At 42.5% G+C, this 26,017-nt stretch overlaps 1 long non-coding RNA gene and 1 pseudogene across 1 annotated transcript; both read right to left on the bottom strand.

The window, feature by feature from the left end:
- Positions 1–868: 868 nt before the first annotated feature.
- LOC123640224 lies at positions 869–6,033 on the bottom strand. Its single transcript, XR_006735920.1, has 2 exons — positions 3,562–6,033; positions 869–1,999 (listed from the first exon to the last, which is right to left on the bottom strand). It is a non-coding gene; the product is annotated as an uncharacterized LOC123640224 (long non-coding RNA).
- A 6,098-nt stretch (positions 6,034–12,131) lies between these two features.
- Positions 12,132–26,017, bottom strand: part of LOC123640221 — a 40,224-nt pseudogene continuing 26,338 nt past the window's right edge.

Genomic DNA, 26,017 nt, shown 5'->3' with positions numbered 1-26,017 from the left:
CATCTGCCTACCTGGGAAAGAACGTCTGCAAGTTAATCCTGATTAGTGGCTGAACCTGTTCCCGACTCTACTCAAGAACAGGAGACCCGTTACTTTGCTTCCCCATATGTAAGGGTTGAACTGAGTTTCCAGTACCTCCAAGTCAGATGTGGAGGCCCTAACCCCCAGCACCTCAGAATGTGACTGCATTTGGTGAGAAGGCCTTTCAGGAGGTGACTAAATGAGACTGTCAGGGTGGCCTTGTCCAGCTGACCGGTGAGAGGAGGAAATTCGGACAGATACCAGGGATGAGCACAGAGGAGAGACCAGGTGGAGACACAGTGAGAATGCAGCCACCAGCAAGTCCAGGAGAAAGTTGCTAGAAGAAACCAAATCTGTTGATACCTTAATACCAGACTTGTGGTGCCCAGAACTGTGAGAAAACTGATTTCTGTTCTCTAAGCCACTCAGTCTCAGGTTATTCTGTTACGGCCGTCTTAGAACACTGAAACGCCACGTGAAACTAGTTTCTTCAGATACTCCTGTTCTACGGTAAAGCAGTTTTATAGATTTAACATCTAACCCTTCATATGCTGTGCTGAAGGAGGACACCAGTGGGGAAGTGGAAGGGGAAAACCCTGATAAAAATGTCCTTTGAGGTAACGTGAGCAGCAGGTGCCTAGAAAGGAAGACGTGGACCAACATTTCCCATCACGATAAATTCCCTTTCCAGGAGCGTCACCCACAGAAGTCACCTTCTCAGCCTCCTGTCCTCCTGCCGGTGACTGGATCAGCATCTCGAGGGTCCGGTTAGGTCCAGCCCCCGACCTCATTTACACGTAGGCCTAGAAACGGACACAAACACTGCCCTGGACAAATCACAAGTGGCTTAAATATTTTAATAAACAAATTTTATTACTAAACTGTGAGTATGCACAACAACTAAACAAGAGGAAATGGCACATTTGAGGCATAATGACAAAATAGTTTCTTCTTAGCATGGGTTCTTGAATTGATTGGAATCCCATGGTCTTTGGGCAGGTACAGACGCCAGGCCCAGTGATGACTTTATCGTTTGCTGTTTGCTGTGTCTTCTGCCCACGTGAACTGGGTCTCCAGCGTGGCCCAAGCATTGTGCTGGGGGCGACAGGGGTGCAGCTTGGGCACCACCATCTCTGTGCTCGTGGAGAGCCAGGGCAGGGCACGGAGAGAGCTTCTCGCAGAGCACCGCGGCCCAGCGCACGGCGGCAGGGAGCACCGTGCAAGCACGGAGAGGACAGAGCCGAGCAAGCGGGAGGCTGGGGAAGGGGCTGTCTCAAGGAGAGGGTGCTTGAGCTTCATTGTGAAGGAGAAATTCATTTATTCATTCAACAAACAAGCATTTACTGCAGACCTACTGTGTGCCAAGTGCTTTTCTGGTGTACATCAGAATCATCTGGAGGGTTTGATTAAACACAGATTGCTGCTTGCTGAGCCAGGAACTCTGCAGTGGGGACTGAGAGCTTGTGTTTCCAGCATGTCTCTAGGTGACGGTGCCACCGGTCCAAGAATTGTGCTTGGAGAACGGCTGCTCTAGACACAGCAGTGGGAAAGGGGGCAGAGACAGCAGCGCCGCAGATCAGACTGTGCAGTTCTGCACAAAGCAAAGGCACCGGGACAGGCAGTGGGGTGGGAATGGAATCCAGCCCAGGCTGGACCTGCCAAGCCCTGAGGGCAACACCCACCTAACGGAAGGGCCACCTGTCTGTGTTTTGTCCAACCAAGGGGTCCTGTAAAATTGTCTGCCTCTGGGTGTGTCTTTTTATCATTGATGTCCCTAGAGAGACCACTGTTTTGTAATCTGCACAAAGGCATGGGGTATGCTGGAGGCTGCAAGAGACATGGAAACAGGGTTGCCATGGAATCGGAGATGGCGCAAGATGTCCAGAATGAGCAGGTGATGGTAAAGACACGAGGACTCCGCGTGGCCAACCGGGATGACTGTCTGTCGTCTCTTGCGCTCAGGAACCTTCATTCTTCTCTGCAGAGAGATTGTGTGTTAAGCTATTTCACTCACAAGGGAGGGGACTGTCCTTAGCTCACCCTGCCACCATGGCCAGCTCCTCAGCTCACCTGTTCATAAGCCAGGGGATGCTGTCCCATACTAAGTAGACAGTGGAAAAAGGCAAAGATAAAAGACTCAAAGTCCAGGTTAAAGGAAATAACGGTATGGGTAGAAGTTCATGAGTAAATACACAGAGAAGACCACACAGGGACAAGAAGCCTGGTGAAGATGACAAAAGCCATGCGTGCTCGAGATGCGCGCTGGGAGAGTCATGGAAAAAGACTAAAGGAAATTACCAGTGTGCCAAGTCAATACGCAGCAACAGAAAACAGTATTTGCGTGGCTGTATTTAGAGCTGATCTGAGAAGACAAAAAAGAAATTTGCTCAAGAAGAAAGCTGATTAGGAGAAGGTCACGGAGTTTTCAGGCAAGATGACAACGTTCTGAACCCAAGATTTAGCTTCACTAATGAAGAAAGGGAAGATCCTACAGATGAAGAGACTTATTTTGAAAATTTTTAGAACAGGCATAGCCTGAGGGTTATTTCCTGGGCACGATACTTTCTGCACAAATCTGCGGTGTTTCTGCTGCCGTCCTGCCCTGTGACTGCTCCCCCACCCCTTTCCAACTGGCTTCCTGTTTAAAAGACTATGATTAATGTGTTAAAATGGATTTGGGTGAGAACAAGAAAATATTGAAATTTCAGCATGTCTGTCGTAAAGGCCAGGGGCTTAAAAGGTTATTTAAGGTCTTCTGTATCTTATTGATCAGATTTTTAAGTTGTGATTACAACATCGCACAGCAAGGGGGAGATGGTTCAGTGAGTGCTACCTGCTCTGTCAGACTTTCAGCAGCACAAGAGAACTGCCACTCTGTGTCACCCAATTCACAGCAGGTAAAGTCTGCTCTTCTGCTAAGTGACTCTCGGGGCGCAATAAAGCCCCAGGAGGGATTGTTAAACCCGGCTGGTGGCCCCCACTCCTCCAGTTTCTGGTTCAAATCTCGTAGTGTGGCCTGAGAGTGTGCATTTCTAGCAAGTTCCTGGCTGATGTTGATGTTCCTGGCCTGGGTACTGCAATTTGAGAACCACTGTTTCTAAAGATGAATAATGTCCTTTCTTAGAATGAGGAAATCAGTGTCTAAATGGAAAAAGTCACAGATTTTGGACAGTTCACCGAGCGCTGTGCCAAGGCTGCCGAGGTACGAGCAACACTTGAGCGGCTGTGTGCACGTCTCACTCTGCTCTGAGAGATGTCACCAGCTCTGCCCAGACCACTTGCCAAAGATTCCACACGCAAATGACAGGTGAAATACAGCAGCGTTTCAGAAATTCTACCTCTGTGGAGAGAGTTGATCGCAATGTGAGGCAAGGCTGTTTGGGTCATGCCAAATAAATGAAGGATGTGGAAAAAAAAATAGAATGTTTGTTTTAAATTTTCTATTAAATGATTTAAAAAATTCTCTAAAGGTAAATTTCAGGGCAGATATTTGCTCCAATCATGAATCAGAATAAAATTTGTGCTGCAAATATTTTTTACCATGCCGCTCTGTATTTGAAGAATGCCACCAGTTGGAAACAAGGACAAAGAGAATAGTAGAACGGATGTCCTGGTGATGTCCACAAGCAGGTCTGGGAACCTGTAACGAATCTTTCTCAAATCAAAGGCACCACTGGGATTCAGAAAGCCTCCCCTCACCCATGCATTATTTAAGCAATTGTTTAAGCACTTCTAGATAAAGTGGCTTATTTAGCCCCTGAAAAATCACTCAAGTAACTGGAAACAGAAGCAGCTCTTGTACTCTGCCCTTTCTTCTCTGAGCACTGAACACCTCTCTTCCGTGAATAGTCTTCACCCAACGACATGATCGTCGAGGCAGAGCTCCAGTGGAATAAGCTCAAACTGGTGAAGTTTTCGATATTCATCCGTGAGCGACCAGGCCTGTCATTAGTCTGGATTATCCGTATGGGCCGGTATGTGAACACGTAACCCTCAGTCTGCAAGCTGACTCGGGAGAGCAGGGGGTGATGGGGTCGGATTTCCAATGGGGTGAGTTTAACACCATGCTGTTGTTCTGAAAAACAGCACTGTTGGTTCTGAAGACGAGAAGTGCAGGCGCTGAATAGGCGTCACAGGAAGGCGTCAGGCTCCTATTAGGGATGCTGTCAGAAGTGGCTGCTGGGGGGGTGGAGCTCAGTTCCTTTACGAGGAAGGTGGGGACCACTGAGTGAGCGCTGAGCTCCTCTCATTAAAAAGGACTTAAGTGGAGACTCCTGGCTGCGAAGGGGAAGCCAGCCGGGGTGAAGGAAGAGGCTTCTGCTAACAAGCCTGGCATGGGGCTTACGCAGAACACCAGCACCATCCACCTCCTTTGTGTTTCCGCACGGACTGCCGTGTGGGAGAGGAGGCCCCGGCGCAGGGTAGCGGGGACATCCCTTTTGAGGGAGCCCTAGACAAGGAGCCAGATGGTAAAATAAAGACGAGCTGACATCAGCGTCATGTAGCCTCGCCCTTCAGTTATGGCTCTGTCATGCCAGGGAAAGCCATCTGTCCCCTTCTAGTCATACGCTGTGCTTTTGTGGCATGGTTATTATCTTGACTGTGCCCATGTAAGTGCGAAAGGCTGAGACTAACGCAGAGCATTAGCCGTGTACACAGAGGAACCGCCGTGAGCCCTCTCCCCAGGCTGCCAGCTGCCAGTGGTGCCATTCTGCACCCTGCCCATGGGTGGAACCAGGTAAGCACAGACCCCAGACGGACCCATCAGGAGAGACTCGCTCTTGTCCACTTTGGTCATGTCGCGTCAGCACCCACTTTGAGCTCAGCACCTTTTTGTCCTTGCTGCTTGTACGTGGGGCTTTCCAAACATGGAGGGTCACCTGGTCCCTGTATTTGTCCCCTACTGGTTGGCCTTCGGGAAGTGTGCTCATCGCACACGAGCCCAAGGCAAACAGCATGTTCAGAACATACAGTCATTATTGCAGGACTGTTCTCATGAGGAAAGCTTAAGAAAATCACACATAGATGTGACTCTCCCTTCTAGAACCAATGACATCTTGAAAGTGCTGTGGAACCAATGGGACAGGACCTGGAGAGGAAGCTGCAGGACAAGGGTCCTGGGGGCAGAAGGGACACAAGCGGTGGTAGGATTTGCAAAGCCGACCGTTGTCACGTCTTGATGTTGTTGCTCTGAAGAGGTTTCCAAACAGACTTATTCACTGCATCAAAGCAAGACAGCTGACTTTTAAAAATCTCTATCATCAACACTAACACTGGCTTTCTGACTCTCCAAACAAGAATTCTTGCCGTGTGTTTGTCGTTTGTAAAGTAGTTTTTCTTCTTACCCTCCATTGGTGCCAGCACGTCAGTGATCTGAAGCCAGGTCATTTACGAGGCCCTAGTGGTTTGGTCTTGGTCTTGCTGGATTGTGTCCAACCACCCAAAAGGTTTCCCCTCTGCTTTCATTTGAACTGTGTTTCAACAAAAAACTTATTGTCAAGATTACTTATGTAAATTGTTAAACAGCCTTCAACCTTTTCTTGGTCAATCTTAGGAATTTTATGCATGATTTTATTTTGTGAAAGAAATAAACGGAGTTGTAGCCGTCATGACGTCATTCACTGCCCGGGTGGACGGCTTCTAAGGACTCAGCTGTCATTGCTCATAACGCTCTAGACAGGCCCAAGCACCTGGAAAGGGAAGACCACCGCCGTCACTGCCAGGACCACCAGAACACTGCTGGGGAATGGAGAGGTTTCCGGGTACCAAACTAAAAATAAACAAGGTCTTCCAATGAGAAGATTCGGAAAGAATGAAAACAAATAATTAAAAAACAAAAACCCCAAAAACCAAGTCTTTACAAAACCTATTGCAAGCGAAATTCCTGTAGTGGGACGTATATGGCTTCTGTTTTCATACTTCAAAATCTCACTTAAAGCATGGAGATCTTAACTATTCATTTTTTTTTTATTTGAGACAGAGTCTCACTCTGTCACCCGGGCTAGAGTGCCATGGCATGAGCCTCGCTCACAGCAACCTCAAACTCCTGGGCTCAAGCGATCCTCCTGCCTCAGCCTCCCGAGTAGCTGGGACTACAGGCATGTGCCACCATGCCCGGCTAATTTTTTCTATATATATTTTAGTTGGCCAGATGATTTCTTTCTATTTTTAGTAGAGACGGGGGTCTCGCTCTTGCTCAGGCCGGTCTCGAACTCCTGACCTCGAGCGATCCTCCTGCCTCGGCCTCCCAGAGTGCCAGGATTACAGGCGTGAGCCACCGCGCTAGGCCTTAACTATTCATTTTTAAAGCATTTCTGAAGACACCCTTAAAGAGTTCTGGAAGGAGCGTTACAGCCACCCTGGGAAACCAGTGCAGCCACTGATGCCTGGCCCTGCGTCACCTGGGCCGATGCCACACTGTGCCGAAACACGGCTATTACCTGCAGCTGCTGTTTTTTGCATGCCTTTACTATGTGCCCAATGATTTACATACATTATTAATCTTACGAAAACTCTGTGAAAAAAAGGAAAGAAAAGGTGAAGTAAAATTGCTTAAGATTGTCCAAATATTAAGAGGAAGAACTGAAATCAAACTGGAGTCTGTTCAATTCCAATTCCCACGTGTTTTCTACAACTCTTCACAGTATTTCTTTTTCTTTAAGAAGAGAGAATTGTTTTAACATAGAATATAGTTGTGAATAAGCTTTTTATTTTAAAGGGTCAAATAGGTGCATGATCTATCATAATAGCAAGTTTGGTTTTCCAAACTCCAGTAAAATAACGATGCCTGTCCATGAGATGCGTCCATTCCCCACTGATTTCACTACATCTCACATAGCCTCTCTTCACAGCATTCAGCCACAGAACTTAACTTTTTCTAGATTCCTCGTGGAAGTATTCCTATTTTAAATAAAATCACTTTATGCACTGTCTACATTTATGAAGCTAGTTTTATACTAAAACACACTAATTAGTTTATGAATGTTGGACTAAGGAATTTTCACATCCTGGCAAAGGATTTTAAGTGGTGGCACCTATTGCAACGTATGATATTGTGGTCTAACATCATTAGAAACACATTCCTGACATTTAGAAAAGGAAGAGAGTGTTCTGTCAAGTTTTAAAACTACTGAATGTGTATTACTGAAGGAATACAGTGTGTTTGGAGTTTGCATGGCACATTTTTTGCTGTCTCAATTTACTCAATATTCAGATACGAAAACAAATATAGGTCATGACTTAGACTGCAAAATTGGCCCTCAGTTTTTCATCTCTGATGGAGACCTTCCAAGAGAGTCTATGTTCCAAGCACATTTATTATTGTCTTGCCATTTAGGGTTCCCAGTGTGCAACTTTTAGAAATGCTGGGTCCAGCTCACCACCTTGTGTGAGATGAGGAAATGATGTTTGAGCTGTGGGTCTGGGCACAGAGACAGGTGTGGGGAAGCTAGAATTTCAAACTTTTGGATTGTCATTTGTATAGTATATTTCAAAATAGCTAGAAGGGGAGAATTTTAGGTTTCCCAACACAGAGAGAAAGACAAGTGTTGGAGGTGATGGATATTCCCATCACCGTGATTTGATAATTACACATTGTATACAGGCATCATAATACCACATGGACCCCCAAAATGCGTACAGCTATCATGTACCAGTAAAAAAAAAAGAAGAAAATGTTAAATTTAGGGAACCACAAACATGTGATCAAAAGAATTTTGGGAATGTGAGAAGTTCCATGACCCTGAAAATTGACGGCAATGCTAGAATAAAAATCTCCCATCTGAGAAATCTTTGCAAATTCTCAAACAACTGTGAATGACATCAAGTAGTACAACGGCAAGCAACTTGCAAACCTGATCATGTCTTTTGCTGGAAGTTTTAAAATTCAATTCTACTTGGCGGTGTTTTTGATGGGGAATATGCCTTTAATTTCATTATGTATTACAACAGGTAAATGTACGATGTTAGCTTTGTAACACAGCCAACACTCTGAAATACATCCATTCCGTATAAAGGACACTAAAATTTAGGCCAAAGTTTCAAGTTTGAAATAAGACCTTACACGAGGCTATTTATTATTTGAGCTGTAGATCTCATGACTTTTTTCTCATACATGCCTCTTGTGTTCCACTTTGTCTTTTCAGAAAGCACAGGGACTAAGATGCAGCCTAGCAATAGGCAAACCATTTCAAAAATGCCAAATGATTGCTCAAAATGAAATCACAGACTGAGGCTGACAAGAATAAGCATGGAATACATGTGTATTACTATGGCGAACAACCCAAGCTGACTGAAAATGGGCGGATTAGCTGCTCCCAGACTGCTGGAGAGACAGGCTTCCGACTTTTCCTCTCAGCAGCTGGGTCAACATGGAAACTTCACTACCACACAGACGTAGGAAGGCTGCAGGGTTCGTCAATTGAGCACATCAAGGACACTATTAAGTATCCGGCGTCATCCTTGTGTCCTGCCTGCCTTGCCTTGGTGAGGCCCTGTCATGTTTGCAAAATGACTCTATCTCCAGACCTTACACAGCCTCACACATGGATGTCCAGAGACAAAATAAATAAACAAAAGGGCTTTCTCTCTCATGCCTCTTTTTAAGAGCTTAGAATCTTTCCCTCAAGGACACCTCATCCGCATTGATGTCCACGCACGTCTTGTAACTTAGAATCAATCGGGTCAGGTGCTTCTTCCCAGCCCAATCCCACACTGGGAAGGAACAGCTGCGCTGCCTTGTGATCGGCTGGGGGTAGCCACTGGGACAAGACTCATCTTCCCTGAGACCTACACCAAATACGGGTTCTAGAGTGAGGAAAGGGGCTCTCAGGAAGAAAACCAAGTGTCTGCTACACAGTGCTGCACCAAACAACAGAAATTAATATCCCCAAAGACCAATGAAGGAAATTTTAGCATGGAAGCTACCTGCTAAAATAGAATGGATGAAAGAGGGACACCTGGCAGGGGATGAAGGAAGGAAGAGCATCGGGAGGGAGGATGCTTCTGTCTCTCCCTTCTGGATCTGGAAGTTTCCTTTCTGACTCCAGATCACCCACAGCAAAGGCGGCTTAGCATATAGTTAGTGTCATGACTTGAATTCTGTCTCCTCAGAAGACATATTTATGGGCTGGGTGAGGTAGCTCACACCTGTAATCCTAGCACTCTGGGAGGCTGAGGTGGGTGGATCGTTTGAGCTCAGGAGTTCGAGACCAGCCTGAGCAAGAGCGAGACCCCGTCTCTACTAAAAATAGAAACAAATTATCTGGCCAACTAAAAATATATATAGAAAAAATTAGCCGGGCATGGTGGCGCATGCCTGTAGTCCCAGCTATTCGGGAGGCTGAGGCAGGAGGATCGCTTGAACCCAGGAGTTTGAGGTTGCTGTGAGCTAGGCTGATGCCACGGCACTCACTCTAGCCTGGGCAACAGAGTGAGACTCTGTCTCTAAAAAAAAAAAAAAAAAGATATATTTATGTCCTCAACCCTGGAACTTGTGAATATGACCTTTCTTTGAAATATGACTGCAATGTAATCCTGTAATTGGGTTAAAAAGTGGTCACGTTGGATTAGGGTGGACTGTTGTACGACACTAACTGGAAGAGGAAATGGGGACGCAGACACAGAGGGAAGCTGGCCTGGGAGGAAGGAGGCGCAGCTCAGAGGGGCTGCCTGAAGCTGTGAGAGGCCAGGAAAGACCCTCCCTTGGGGGTCCAGAGGGAGGCCGACCCAGCCCACGCCTTGACTTGGGACTTCTGGCCTCCAAAGCTGTGAAGAAAAAGTTTCTGCTGTTTTAAGCCACCCGGTTTGTGGTACTTTGCTACGGCAGTCCTAGGAAATGAATTCAGTCAGGATTCGGTTAATTAGTGATTATTAGACATTAGTATAGGCCAGCTATAATATTTAGGCTTTGATCTTCTATATTGTAAAGAAAGAACTATGTTTGCTCACAGCACAATCTCACAAGCCTACATTTCATGCCTTTCCAACCATGCAAGAATCGAGCTCGAGCTCATTAGACCAAGTTCAACTCTGCACCACATGAAAAATTTGGAATGGACAGAAGTGGCTGGCATGCAATGCAGTCAGAAAACTTAGCCTGCGGACATTTCAGAAAGGAGGAAACAAACAACATGTTTTCAAGGTTATACTAACTCTACTATGCCATCATTGTTCTGGAGGCATAGAAATCATTTTGCATCTTATTCTGATAACAGATGAGACAAGATCAAAATGTTCTTTTGTAAATGCTTCTAAACAGAAACTGTAACCCATTAACATCTGTGGACTTCCATGTATGAAAAACATCATTATTTAATGCCATGAAGATAGAAAGCCAAGTCTCAAATGACTTGAAAACCTTCACTTAAAATCTTCAGTTTTTGAAAGAAAAGTTGATTTTCAATGTGTCTCCAGAGCATTCTACAATAACCACCGACAGTAATGGAGCAAGGCGAAAGTCCGCTGACGGGAAGACTGGGGTGGCACTCAGCACCTACAGCCCCTGGCCGGGGGGCCTTCACTGGTCCCCATGCTTTAGGGGATCCGCTCTGGCCCCCCCAGCCACATCCCCCCTCACAGCGAGACTATCCGTCCCTCCAGAACAAGCTCCTGGCACCCAAACGCAGACCCCCAAAGTCACTGCCCAAGTGACCTTGGGCCCACTCCCAGGATGCAGGCTGTCCTCTTCGCAGGCCTGAAGGCTGACTAAGGGGTGCTATGTGTAGGGTAGTGGGGGGCAAGTGGACAGAGTTGGGATGTGCCAGCTGGGCTGTCCCCATGTCCACGCTCAAGGGTCCTCACAGTCGGAAAGTGGTGGGTCCCAGGCGGCCAACACTCAGGGCTCCCTGTGCCACCATGTGCCGGCCCTGGGTGGTTTTGAATCTGAGCTTTCTAAGTTGTACTCGGGTAGGACGAAGATAGACTATGTGAGTTTCTGAGATTGATTCATTAATTTGCGTAACTCCATATATATAAAAATACTACATAACACACAGTTCCCCATTTATTCTTGTGCGAGGCCTCAGAAATGTCAGAGGAGAATCCAGTGGTATTATTGAAATGTAATCACCTGCCATGCCTTTTATTAATCGAATGAAGCTACTTCTCTGTAAACATTTAATAGAGCTACTACTTCAGGTTGAGCTGTCGTAAGACGAAGATACTAGGATCAAAATATAATGTGATACATTTATTGTGGGTCAGAAAAGTAATTTTTCAGGAGTTGCAGGAAATTAGTCAAAACAGAACTGGATGATCTATAACGCACAATATACTGGTCAATATTAAATATCCTCATTTCTAAAAGGTTCATTTCTTATAAATATGAGTAAAATATAAGCATTTACTAAAGGAATAAAATAGGAATTTTAAGAAATAATTTTTGCTTATAGATTATCAGAGATATAGTTTTATTTTTCTACTCATTTTTCTTTCCATCGCTTGAACTTTCATATTTTCAGCCCAAAATATGGCATATTGACTAGTATATTCCTGAATATATCAGTCATATAGTAAAACAATGTCTTCCATCATAACAAAAATGTCTGCACAATCAAAAGATTTTTAAACCTATAATTCCCTAATGATCAAGACCACAAAATTATTGTATAATTCTGAGCAATTTAGTTAAACCTACAGACCTGTGAACTAAAATAAAATCTTAAGGCTCACCCCCCATGGGATGACTGAATGGACCCCCTCTTGGCCAAGGGAATATCCTAAAACTAAACTGTCTGCCAGGAGGAGGGGGGTCAGACAGGCCTTATCACGCCCCCTCCCTTTTTGGGGACATCTTTGTAACCCACTAACAGGCCTAAGGGGATGCAAGACAGACCTGCAGGTCCTCAGTTTACACAACAAATGTAAGTCCTGTGGCTTCTCTCTGATTAACACCTCCTTATCTTAAAACACTCCAAGCCTTTAGACAAAGCTTCATGTCTTTAGCCAATTACAAGTCAAAGAATTTTTAAACCCACCTGTAAGCCCCACCCCTTCCAATGTAGCCTCCCACGTATTGATTTATAACTTTACCTGTAACCCCTGTCTCCCTGAAATGTGTAAAACCAAACTGTAACCCAGCCACAGCGAGTCCACTTGCTCAAGGCTTCTTGGCTTTGAGCTTCAAATTTGGCTCAGAATAAATCTCTTTAAAATTATTTTACAGAGTTTGGCTTTTTTTCTACTGACAACCAAAAAGAGCTTTCCAATTAAATGAACCAAAAAACAAGAATCACTACTGACATTATATGCTGGCACGTGAATCATTTGTGACAAGGGTGATTTCAGAGCTCTTGCCGAGTCAGGTGACCTGGCTTCAGCTGTGACATACACCACTGGCTGTGGAGCCAGAAGGAGCCATGGCAAACCCACACAGGCAGATTTCCGAGCCGAGAATTCCTTTCGTGGCCCCCCAGCCATGGTCAGCCCTCTCCCTGGTGCAGACAAGCCTCTGCGAGCTGCCGAGCTGTGCTGGCGTGGAGAAGGACACATCTGTTTCAAAAAAAGAAAGAAAGAAAGAAAGAAAACGTATCCACTCTGGAAACAGATGTGTTTTGGATATCTGCAGAAGTATAAACACTTGTGTAAAACTGACCATAGCCCATACATAAAACAAAGCAACTTACCATCGACACATACTTTTTTAAAAACCCTCACACTGGAGGCAATGAGGAGGCCAGGAAAAAAAATGCAAGTTTAATATATGTTTTCTATTTTCTTCAAGGAAGAAACCTAAGCTGTTAGACGGGGACGGGGATGGCGACGCAGGGCTCACCCTTCCCTCTGCACGGTTCTCCAGCAGAACCTACTCTCCAAATTGCTGCACCAGGCTAGTCTAGAAAGACCAGATTTTTCTCGTGGGATTTTCTCTTAGGTTTATACTAGTTAAGAACAGCTAGATATTGAATGTCAGGGAGCATGTCAAACAAATTGCATTGAATAAACAATAAGCTACAGACCTGAACTATTAAGATAGCTCCAAGGCCAGCATCTTTGTATTTAACTCCTTGGAACGGAGCAAGCTCAGCTTTACCTGGCCACAAAGTAGGCCTGCCTTCCGCTCCGAATGCCCACCCCAGCCTCCTACTTCCGCACAAGACACAGACAATATACATCTTTTGTGCCATTATTCAATTATCTCCTAAAAATAACTTGAGGAAAATTTCTCTAACGTGAGCCACTAGAGAGCACTGATAGGGCTGCCCGGCCACTAACAGTAGCCTACAAAGTTCGATGACCTGACACAACACTGGGAACGCCGCCTGTCTCAGAGCCGGGACAGTGTGACCTCACCCTGCCCCACTCAGGCACCTGGGCTCCTGGCTCCTTTGGCTCATGAAAAAGCTAAAAGGGGAAATGAGATCACCTCTGCTTTTTATCTTCTCATCTATTTTTAGATGTCTCCAGTAACACACAGGGTAAGTGATGTGAGCCTCAGTTTTATAGCTCAGAAGAGTCACCAAAAGGTGAATATGCCATCATGTCACCAGCATCATTGCCTGTTACTGAATTCAGGCTTAGCTATTAGCAAGAAACATAGAATATTCTTTTGAAATTAACTCTGAGGATTTTGCTGTAAATTCTGCCATTATGTAAGATTTTTTAAAAAACTGAATACAGCTTGAAACTGTAGGCCATTACGCATGGCCTGGAGTCCTGTTTTCAAACGTGGATCTGTGTTGGTGCTAAGTTTGTGTGGTCTTGATGGCCTCGCCCCTTCCAGGTGACAGGAAAGTCTAATGAGAAGGTGAAGTCCTTTCTTCCTTCTGTAAATGAAGAGTTGACAAAAATGCCATTTCTACTCCTAAACTTGAATGACTTACTGGTTTTATTGTTAATCTTTTATAAAAATCTCTCTCCAATTCCCCAACCTGTAGAAGCTAACTCCTAAATAGATTTCTCTTTATGTTTCCCACAATCTTAGTCTACTCCTACATTCTTGGAAAAAAAAAATTTTAAGGAATAATAGCTGTGTTTGAAGATTCCCAGAAATGTTTCTAGTAAAGACTGAAAAGAGGAAATGAGAAAGGAAGAGGTAAAGAAACAGGTAAAGAAAAGAGGAAATGAGAAAGGAAGAGGGAACAGCACTAGCAACGGGTAACATGAAAACCCAGTTCTCGGCAGTGTGCTGTGTCACACCAGGGCCAAATCAGAGATGCTCATTAAATCCTGACATGCTCATGCCACCCAGAGAGTCGTCATATCCTCCCTTGAGACACGGGCTTTGAGTCACACTCAAGTACCAAAGTATGAGAGGTTTCAGGCAACCAAGAGAATCAGGCGGTCTGTATGTGCCTTGCCAGGAAAATCCCAGTTAAAATCTCAAATTTTTTGCATCATTGGAAACACCATTAATAAAAACTAAGGAATGTGGGGTGAACTGTCCGAGCAAATCCAAAATCTAGAAAAATGTGTAACTCTTTTCCTGGATAAAGTTTCTGTCTACATAGGCAAAATGGAGAGCAGAAGCAGAATTCAGACTGTGGGGAGAGGAGGGGGCAGATACTGCCACTGAGAAGGAAAGGAAGGGCACTTCGGGTTTGACTTATTCAGGTTGACTGTCCAAATCAATTCCACTCACAAATAATTGCTCAACTGTTCGCTTCATTCTGCCTGGGCAGACACAGCCGTGGAGAACAGTTTAAGTGGGTCACTTTTTTTTGGATCCTTTAAGAAAATCCTTTCAATTGAAAAATGTCAAAAGCTATTTTGCACACAGGCAGCCATATCCATAGTTGTTCAATTTACGTTTATAACTAAAAGAAGCATCTCATTTTTTGTTTGCCCATATTTACTTTGCTTTTCTTTACACATAAAAACATCCTTTGAGTAGAGTTGGGCATGCCAATTGAAAATGACCCATATGAAATGTTACATGTTTGTTCAAGAAATCATACCTCAGTTTGAGACCTTTCAGTTAATTTATTCATATCTATGTGTCCTGTGGATTCAGTGTCTCAAAGATAATTATATTGTACACCGACCACCGGAACAGTACAAATTAGGGGATGAGAGAAAATAGAAGCTCTTTCTACAGATAGTAGTATTACATGCCAAAACTCCAGAGATGCACATAATTTTTACCTAAAGAGAACACTAAGCATTTATTTGCCACAATGAAAGCTCTTACTTACTGGGTGCTCCTGTGGATTCTGCACAGCCGCAGGGCCTGCTGGTCCCCAGGGATCCCGCAGGTGGAAAACCAAGCCGCAGTGACAGGTTGGCAAACACATCTGGGGAGAACAAGGCTGTCGGTTCATGGGCAGTGGGTGAAACTGGGGAGTTACACTGACACGTGCTCTACACAACAAGCTTGGGTTTCAATCTTGAGGTGCCCAATCTGGAATAATTCTAACTCAAAATAGTAAATATGTCAGTATAGATTCAGGACCAATACAGACGAGACTCCAAGGCCAAATTTTATCTAAGGTGAAACTATAGTCACTTCTTCATTTTGAAGGAATTAGAAACACTTGAAAAGTATACAGAGTTAACTTTTTTGTTTCTGAGTTATCGTCATAGAGGGTCCTCACTGAAGAAAAACCATCCACTGAGGCATAAAGTAAGTTTTCTTAGATTGCAGTCAGAGACAACTCAAGTCCAGAAAGGAAATTAGGAATTAAGAGAAACAATATTCATTCTTTAAGGCCACTAGAGAACCCACAGGATAGAATGCTTCAGTGATCAAGACATTTTCTTGAAAGAGGCAAAATCTTTGCTATGGTTTTCCACTGTAAATTGTGTGAGCAACTGCAAGAAATACCAAGGAAATATATTTCCCAGATGTTTGTGGGTGTACAAAGAATCTCCATCTGAGTGAACACACACTAAGGCTTGTGCCGCTGGAAACATGCTCCAGAAAGCGCGTGTTCTGCCCGAGTGTGACGGCTGAAAGTCTTTGGTAGTTCCCAAGCGTGGTCCACCCACTGACGGTTCAGTCGGTAATGAAAGGCACAGGCTGCTCTGGGCCACCTGCAGCAGCGCACGCCTTTAACCGGGACCATGAGAAACGCTGTACATGGGAATAAACGTGTGAGTGACTTGCAGTTGCCACCTCAACTGTGACAAGAGGGCTTAGGTAAGGACCAACATACCTGTTTTAATTGCTTTTCCAGTTTTTCTTTCTCCACCTGACAAGCTTTTGTCTATGGACAAAACAAAAGCATTTGCTTATCAAGAAGAGTTCAAGTCATTGGTTCCAAATGCACTCCTGACCCAGCTGTCAGCGACAGACTCAGAGACCTGAGCGCTGAGGCGCTGGCAGCAGGAACGCCAACAAAAACAGTCACATTCTGGTTTTTCCAATCACACACTGATCCTATCTTGAAATTCCCAAATGAAGTGTGGAAAGCTGGATAGCTTTAAATCCTATTCCAACTTTTTGAGGCTATTGTAATTCTGAGTTTTAAGCTGATCTATTTAGATATAGATACAGAAACGGCTTCCACTGCTGACTGAATGAAGCTGGAATTGGTCATTCTGACATTCAAAAGCCCCCACAATAAATGTTAGATGCTGTACATGCACTTAACACAGGCCAGACACTGATCTAAATCCTTCACGTACAATAACTTATTGAATCCTCTTAATGCCCCCAGGTGATACTTAATATTATTATCTCCATTTTGGAGATGAGGACATCCACACATGAGATGTTGAGTAACTTATTCAAAGTCACACCGACTTCTCCCAGCCACATCTAGCACAGTCACCTGCCCTGGGGTCCCTCCACATCTGACACACCTAGAGGAAGCCCCTTTTTCTCTGAGTGTTTATTAATGCCACCCTTATCCCTATACCCCATTTTCCGCATCCCTAAAAGGCATGGCCAAATGTCTCCTCCTGGGCGATATCTTTCCAAGTTGCGCTCTTCAGAATTATTCCCTCCTCCCTTGGTCTTCCCACGTGGAGTCGTGTGTTTACTATGAGGCTTTGTCCAATATGTGCTATGTATAGTCAATTCTTGCTCCTGGCAGTAGTTATGTTCCATAAAGTCATAACAAATACCGGGTTAGTGAATTCTGAACCATTGTTCCTAGAAGAAATGCAGGCTTCAGTTCCTGCAGGCCTCTGGTCACAGTATTTTTGTCAACTAATTGATACATAACTTTGTTTTATGTGTTGCTGTTTTATGTGTTTATGTTTTATATATTGCTGATTCATTAACACAGAACTCATGGTCAATTGCACTACAACTTACGCCTGCATGAAGTTTACCTAACACACGTGTTCTCGGTAAAGGCATGTCACAGCCTTCATGCGCTTAGGAACACTGACAGTACTTCGGCACTATGCTTCGTGGCCATTGTAAACAATGAAATTACCAACAAAAAGCACAAAGCTGTGAAACACATGGCACTAAATGGATCACAAGAAAGAAACTTTCTACAGTGTGAGAACTGAAACAGCAAGGCAGCAGCGCCGTGTTCAACCTCAGCCAGGAATGTGCATGTCAGGTGACTCTGCCACTGCCTGCTCAGGCATGCGAATGCGCCAGGAGAGCACTGCAGGGGCTGATCTGGGGAACACACACACGTCAGTGCACAGGCAAATTCACATATACGGAATCTGGTTGCTCAGGTGTGCGAATGTGCCAGGAGAGCACTGCAGGGGCCGATCTGGGGGAACACACGTCAGTGCACAGGCAAATTCACATATACGGAATCTGCGATGCTCAGAACAGACTGTGTATGTCTCTCTAATTATATCGTGAGTTCTTTAATAACAAGAACTGGTATTTTATTCCTTTACAGTACAAAGCAGAATGCCTTGCAGAAAAAAAGCACAGGAATTAGAATACAAGGAACTGAAAGTAGCATGTTCATATAACTAAATGAAACTATTAAACATGCACCCTTCTAACAGACTAAAATAATTTATGAAATACCTTTGAGTCATGACTTCAGCTCGGTGTTTTTATAAAGGCTTTTTTCCCCTACTTAACCCTGAGAACAACTCTGTGAAGTCATGAAGCAGGCATCGTTATCCCTATTTTACAGGTGAGGATACTCAGAGAGGTTAGGTAACTTATTTTTTAAAGAGAGAGGTTTTAGAGTTATAAGAAACATTTTAGAGCTCATCTAGTCCAACTCTGTCATCCGACAGATGAAGAAAGGGAGTCACTGCAGGTTGAATAACCTGCTCAAGGTCACACCAACTGAGCACTAGAGTGGCAGGACCACCAGGTCTTTCCCCCCAAATTTCTCCGACTCCTGAGTACTTAAGCAGGTCTCACTTCACCACGTTGCTATCTTACCATTGTTGCTGCCTTAAAAACATCCCCAGTGACAGAATGAATCGGTTCTGGTGTGTCAGCAACTAGTTCCAGAATGATTTGACCTAAACATTCCTTTAAAAGTCCACTAGGACAATAAATAATATGTTATTCAAGTAAGGTAACCCCAGTCCTTTTTATTATATCATAGCATTTAACCTGCTGTAAATACACTTAACAAAGATCATCAAACCATCTACTATATTTCTTTGTGAGTTCTAACATCCTTTTTCCAAAGTGAAGGACACTTTTGAAAAATAAATGATTGGGCTATCATTATTTTAAAGGAAAATTTTAATAGTTTTAAGATATCATTTACATATCATTAAGATTGTCCCTTAGTTTATAAGCACAATTATACCATACTGTGTTTAGACAATACATTTATTCTGTTGATAACTATCAAAAATTACAGATGGCACAGGAAATGACTTGTGGATTATAGCATATAACATGGCATGGATGAACAGATGTTCCTGGGCTGGATAAAAGTTCTGTAATGGCAAGGACATTGCCAGTCTTAGACATCAATTCATCACCAATCTGAACTTATTATAGAAGAATGGATAAAACTCAAATATAGTAGGAAGTGAAACTATTTATACAGTGACAAAAGAAATTAAGGAAGCTCTGCATGTAAGAAATAAAGCTAAAAGAGAGATTTCTTAACCTAGAGTAACCAGAATATTTTCTTACCCACTGTTTATAAATTATGTATTAGGTTGCATAAATTATTTTCAGAAAATTATTTTATTATATTTTACTATTTTATTCCTCTAATTTCTTAGAGAGAAAATTGTTCTCTTGAAAATTTTTTCCATGTAGAATTAGAAATTTCAAATTAATCCTTCAATAAAAATCAGAAAAGAAATTAAGTTTGATTCACAATCTACTTTGTATTTGGAGGAGGAAGGGGATGACTAAGAGTTTAAAATGTCTTGTAAGACTAAGAATCTTAAAGCTAAGAGCTGCCACAGAAGGTACCACAACGATCTCTTATTTATTCAAAAGCATTGCAAGATTTTGCAAATCAAAAATGTTGCGTTTCGGCCGGGCACAGTGGGTCACGTCTGTAATCCTAGCACTCTGGGAGGCCGAGGCGGGTGGATCACTCGAAGTCAGGAGTTTGAGACCAGCCTGAGCGAGACCCTGTCTCTACTAAAAATAGAAATAAATTATCTGGACAACTAAAAATCTATATAGAAAAAATTATCCAGGCATGGTGGTGCATGCCTGTAGTCCCAGCTACTCGGGAGGCTGAGGCAGGAGGATGCTTAAGCCCAGGAGTTTGAGGTTGCTGTGAGTGAGGCTGACGCCACGGCACTCACTCTAGCCCGGGCAACAAAGTGAGACTCAGTCTCAAAAAAAAAAAAAAAAAAAAAAGTTGCGTTTCATTTTATTTTTTTAAGCCAAATTGTGTTAGCTACATTTTTCTTCATTAACATCAGTATTTACCCATCATGGCAACTTCCTGAGTCTACTTTAATATATCCTATTACACTTAATTTTAGTGTGCTTACATTTAATATATTCTATTTTAATAAACTGGTAACCATTATCTGGCTTCCTTGAAAGTGTTCCAGTTACATTAAATCTGGAAACCCACAGAACAAAATCCTCAGTTTCACATGTAAATGGCCTTTAGAAATATGTATGTTTTTGGCAGACAGGAGCACTCTCACATAGCTCTTCAAAGAAAATGACAAGAATTTAGAAACCACTTCACTCTATTTGAGTACTAGGTCGTTCAACTCCCATTCCACCAAGATAAATATTATGAGAAAAAGATCAAAAGAACTGTATTTTATAAAAGACTTTGGAATCCAATTTCTTGGGTAATACTTTACTATACTTTAGTTAAAAAAAATTTCCAGTCATTTTCATCTCCTCACAAGATTGTTTAAGAATGATTTCATTGCAGGTGCTAATCTCTCCAGAAAATCCAGTGTCAACTAACAGAAGTCAAAAAGTCTTCTTTTTTTTTTTTAAAGAAAAAAAATAAAATACACATATTCTGGCAAAGAGTATTTTGTTTTGATTTGTACCTGAGAATTGAGCCTGTTCAGCTGGGACTGGGAAGTCTGATTAATCTGCTGTAGCTCCTCTTTCTCTTGATTAAGTCTTTCTCGATCCGATCATTCTTTTTTGAAGTCTTCTTCATATATTTGCACCTAAGAAACATTAACTTGCGGTTATAAAAGCTTCCTTTACTCTTAAGCCATTTAAAAGATTTCAGAAAAGGTGTTTTCTGGGCCTTTGCAATCTGAGATGTTCCTATGCTCTCTTCATGAATATTTCTTCATGGTATGATGGAGAAATACACAGGACTATTTAATTTTATCTTTCGCTTTGTTTACAGTGGCAACTCTCAACAATTCCTGCATCAGGAATTCAGAAGGAAAGTAACAATATGTATGTTTTGAAACAATTCCTCTCTGCTGCACACTCTCCACCGTGGTGATGAACCCTCTGGACCAGTCATCTGGCACCAACACAAGGGCTCCGATGCATGACACTGCTTGAAGTTCTAAACGACAGTTTACTGACAAGAGCTGTGAAGGGAAGCCACAGAATACTGACATGCTAAAGCGCCCAAGTATAAAGTATAGGTTGAGTGCAAAATAGAAATGAAAGCCTGATGTGTGTGGAAAAGTAAGGCGTTCACAAATTTTGCCCTTTATAAGTAATATTTTAGTGGAACACCTCTTGAGAGGTACTTCAAATATTCCAGAAGGTGATCAATCTAAAAAGAAAAATAGATTTAATTATTGTTGTTGCTTTTAATGGGCATAGTGTTGACTGGTGGCTTGTAGACTAGCATGTGAAGTTATGAAAACAAAGGAAACTCAGCTAATGAGGCAAAAAAATTCCTCTTAGACCATGACTTAAATTACTTACATTGGAACACAGTAGCTAGATTTTTGTCTATAAACACTAATGCACGTTGTACCTTCATCACCAACAGTGCAATAAATTTTAACTAAGGGTTTTTCAATTTTAAGTCAACAATAATAGAACAAAATAGGCAAGACAAAAAATTAAACACTTTCGATAGCTCTAGATGCAGATGTACATATTCCATTTTTAAGGCTTTATTTACCAGAAGCATTGCAAAGAAGCTATATACAGCCAAGCTGGCATTTTTATTTTTATTTTTATTTTCTTGGTTGAGAACTGAGGTGCAATTCCAGAGACAGTTTAACGCTCTGTAAACAATTACCAGAAGCCTTTTACATGGGACCAGGCCATCTGATTAGAGTGGAACACCCTGGCAATGTCATCAGTTCAGCCAGGTAGAGGCAAAGACTCTAATTCAATTTCTTTGTGTATTTAAGCCCTTTAGTGTTTCACGTGGCACTTGGTGATGTGGTGATTGTGGGTGCCCAGTTAGAAATGTGCAGTTAAAATGCTTATGAAGAAAGTTACCAACAGAGCCACCCCAAAACTAAGAAGATGGATCTCCCACTGGGGATTATGAAAAAAATCATACCTGTCACTGTCTTTGTCAAATATGAGCTAATCCATTACTGTAAACTCCATGTGTAAGAGTGACACATTATGTACATTATACATCAACACCAAAGAGGATTCAAGTCTTTGAACATAAGCAATGCGTTCTTTTTATTTTTCAAAGGAATCCTAGCTAGCACCAACAGTGTTTTAGGGATTGAGAATTTGACAGAGCTTTGACACTCTGCATATTACCCTATTCTCTTCATGGGTTTACTTTTAAGCCATGCATATGACCACGATTATTCAAATGAACTTGGTAGAAGAGAAAACCCAACTTCACCATCAAGTGTTATGACATTTTTAGATCTACTTACAGATAGGCTACTTCCTATGAAATAATAACAATAAATAACAACAATAACACAAGTGCTCAATCTTTTCATGTACTGCATCAAAAATCGTTGTCATTGGCACTTGCTCAGAGCAAAACAGTCAACAAATCAAACCCAGGGACATCAGAAAAAGACACTTTCCATCCCTTTCTTCTATGACGCCCTCTTCCCCACTGCTAATACATTACCAGCAACATGGGCTTCAGGCATTGGGATTCCTGTATGTGTCCTGTATTTATCGACACTGCCATGAACTGTTCCAGCCTTTTACCTACATTAGTTTATTTAACCTTTCACAGCAAAAGAGATGTGCTATGCATGGTTGGGCCCTCAGCCAAGCGCACACCAGCTGAATGAACTACAGTTAGACACAAACAGTGTAGGCTGCTACATCCCTACAGCCCTAAGCTGCTGGCAGATACGTGCATGAACTGTTGTAGCAAGCGCATCCTTACTCTTGCTGCCCACCTGGCAACAGTGAGGGAAGCTGGGTGAGTGGGGAGGAGGGAGCTGATGGGCATCAGTAAGTTGCCAGGTGGTGCTACCCACACATGGGAACAGCTGAGCAGACCTGGCTCTTCAGTGATTATGCCCAGTGCAAAGGATGCCCTTTAAAATTGCCCTTCCTGTTCAAAAGTCTGGAGGCCAGCAGCTACGAAATCACAATCTGGCTGCCACCATTTTCTGAAAAGGCCCAGAATTTGGATTAATAGCATTTTTAGGCCGGGCGTGGTGGCTCACACCTGTAATCCTAACACTCTGTCTAGGCTGAGGCAGGTGGATCGCTCAAGGTCAGGAGTTCAAGACCGGCCTGAGCAAGAGCAAGACCCCATCTCTACTAAAAATAGAAAGAAAATTATCTAGCCAACTAAAAAATATATATAGATAAAATTAGCCGGGCATGGTGGCGCAGGCCTGCAGTCTCAGCTACTTGGGAGGCTGAGGCAGGAGGATCGCTTGAGCCTAGGAATTTGAGGTTGCTGTGAGCTAGGCTGACGCCACAGCACTCACTCTAGCTCAGGCAACAGAGCGAGACTCTGTTTCAAAAAAAAAAAAAACAGAAAACAGCATTTTAAAAATAATCTCTACATGAAACTCTCTAGACCCAGTGCTAACAGAATCTCACCCAAGGGTTAATTAGCATACCCCTCTTTTGACTGTGTGAGCTTGGCCGTGCCATTTAATCCAGCAGACACTCAATTCCCTCTTTTATACAGTGTGGGAATGAACTAACTGATCTATAGTCTTCCTATCAAGCTGTAAAATTAGATAATTCTAATTAAAATAAATGCAAAAAACTTTTGACATATTCTGAGCAGCAAAACAAGTGTCCAAAGGAGTGTGACAAACCCCTGTCTTCTTGTGTTCATGCCACTTCCAGCTTCTCACCTGCTGCTTGAGAACTTCCATTTCTGTCCTCAGCTCTTGAAGGCGGCGCTCTCCAGACTTCCACAAACAACCCCCGGAAGATGAAGAACACTCGATGCTCAGGGCATCCTGAAGAGCCTGTGGTAGCAGATAAGCACACGGGTGATCTAAGATTTACCACATCACATGAATCCATTTATAACAGTTACAATCATTTCAAATGCACCCACAAGGTAGAATTTCATCTTTAATGTTGCTTACAGGACTGAATAACTTTCTTCTTTTTGATTTTTTGCATTATGTATTTTTTTCCCCAGAATCTCTGTCTTTTCTCCATGATAATGCTTATGCTATTCAATCCCCATTACCTAGGGGGGCTTTGATGTTGGACCCTCCTCTACCTAGCCAAATAGGAAAGGAAACCATATCTATCGCCTTTTTCTAGATTCTCTGGTTTAATTACATTTAACTCTGTAGATGATGCTCAGACCTCAGGGAGCATGAGAGGTAGCAAACATGCCCATCCCTGGGCACTGCCAGTCTGAGATTCTGCATCAGCAGATCTGGGGGTAGAGTCTGAGAATCTGAGTTTCTCAAAAGCTGAGAAATGTCCCAAATGATGTTTTGAGTAATATTCTGCTATACAACCATGCCATACCCCCAACAGGAGAGAGGGATGAAAATAAAACCCTTGGGTATTTTCTTCAAAGCAAATAAACTGGATTGAGTACACAGTTGTGTGAACTTCTGACAATCACAAGTTCATTACTAGGCTGACGTATTACAGATTTCTGCTGAGTGAATGGGTCAGCAGGCAGTCAGCTTGTACAAGGAGGGCAGGCCCCAATTCCGTGCTGTGGTGCACGGTGTGCACAGTCCGCTGCTGAAATCAACATTTTGAGTAACATCAAAATGGTAAAAAAGAAAAGAAAAATATTCATTGTAACATAGAAGAACAATAACATCTTACACGTCATGATCTTCTAACACATGTGCTAAATGAGAAAAAAAATCTCTTTTCGTAACTATCACTTAATATGTATGTTTTCAAGTGACAGTTCAAGGTGTAAACAGACATGTGGGACAAAATCTCTTCTGGCTTTAAGTGTCCTTTTATTTTTCTCACTGCCCATAAGTAATGTATTATGCTCATTAAAGCATAAATCTTGGGTCTAGAATTGGCTATTGAACATATTACATACTAGCTAATTAAATTTGTTTATTCATCTATTCATTCATCTACCCATTCAACAAATATTTAAGAACTTATTGTAAGCAAGGCCCTGTTTAGGCACTCAAGATATGGCAGTACACAAAACAGAAAAAAAATCAGGACCACATTGTGCTGTTGCCTTTGTGAGTCCCTTTCTCCATAAAAATACGTATTAAAATTATATTTTACAACTGCCTTGCTATAAAGGCAAATATATATGAAAACATATATTCAACAAAAGTTTATTTTTTCTTTTGATTTTAAATGACAGTAAACATTTATGGGCCCCTAAACGTATTGTGGTCCCTAGACACTGTGTCTACAGTGCTTAATGAAGACAGCTGTACAAAAATCCTAGCCTTATGTAGCTTGTAATCAAGATTGAGAGACAGAAAACAAATAAGATAATAAATATAAGACATTAAACATATATTAGGTAGTAACAAATTCCAAGGAAAAATTAAAGCAGGAAGTATGAGGAGTATGTAATTTTAATTAGGATAGCCAGAAAAGTTATCTTTGGGAGGTGACATTTGTATAAATATCTGCGTTTACATAAATCAATTTTTCTCATTGATATTTTATGATTATAATCACCAGAATTATAAAATTATTATTTTTCTAACTTCAAAGAATTATGAACTATAAATACAGATAAATAAAGATGAAGTGTGCACATGGACATAAGCAAAAAAACAGCATTCTTGGCTGTTCTGATATCTACGAGATTTATATCTTTGTGCCCACATTTAGGGACATGAACTACAGAATATAAGAAAACTTGTAATACGGTGTCAAAAATGCGAGGGATTTTTAATATAATCTTAATTAGTTCCTCTAATTCATTTGCAGAAGATTTTCCAGCAGAGAATAGGAGGAAAAAGATACATATTTGCCCTAAATTTGTCTGTCTAAACATTGTTTTTCTTTTTTAGAGGATAAAGTACATTGCCTGTGAAGTCAATCTCCACCTTGCCATTTTCTCCTGATGAATAACTTGTTCCACAAACAGATCTAATACAGGGTCACATCTGCAAAGCATCCTATCAACTATGCAGGCACATGCTTAGCATTGAGGATCTTTAAATGACACCTGGGAACTCTGGTTAACTACAGCCATGGGCATTCAGTCCAAAACACAGGGTCTGAGCACATTTTCAAGGCCAAACACCTACTCTCCTTTCAGAAGAAAGACAATTTCTATGGCTTTGGTCATGAGATAGCTAGTTGAGAGATGCGTATCTCAACTCAACCACGTGCTACAGCATTCCCATGTTCCACACATGGCTTGGCGCTTGG

This window comes from Lemur catta, chromosome 6, assembly GCF_020740605.2.
Source record: "Lemur catta isolate mLemCat1 chromosome 6, mLemCat1.pri, whole genome shotgun sequence".
NCBI classification, from domain to species: Eukaryota; Metazoa; Chordata; class Mammalia; order Primates; family Lemuridae; genus Lemur; species Lemur catta.
This window is presented reverse-complemented; position numbering and strand designations above follow the sequence as displayed.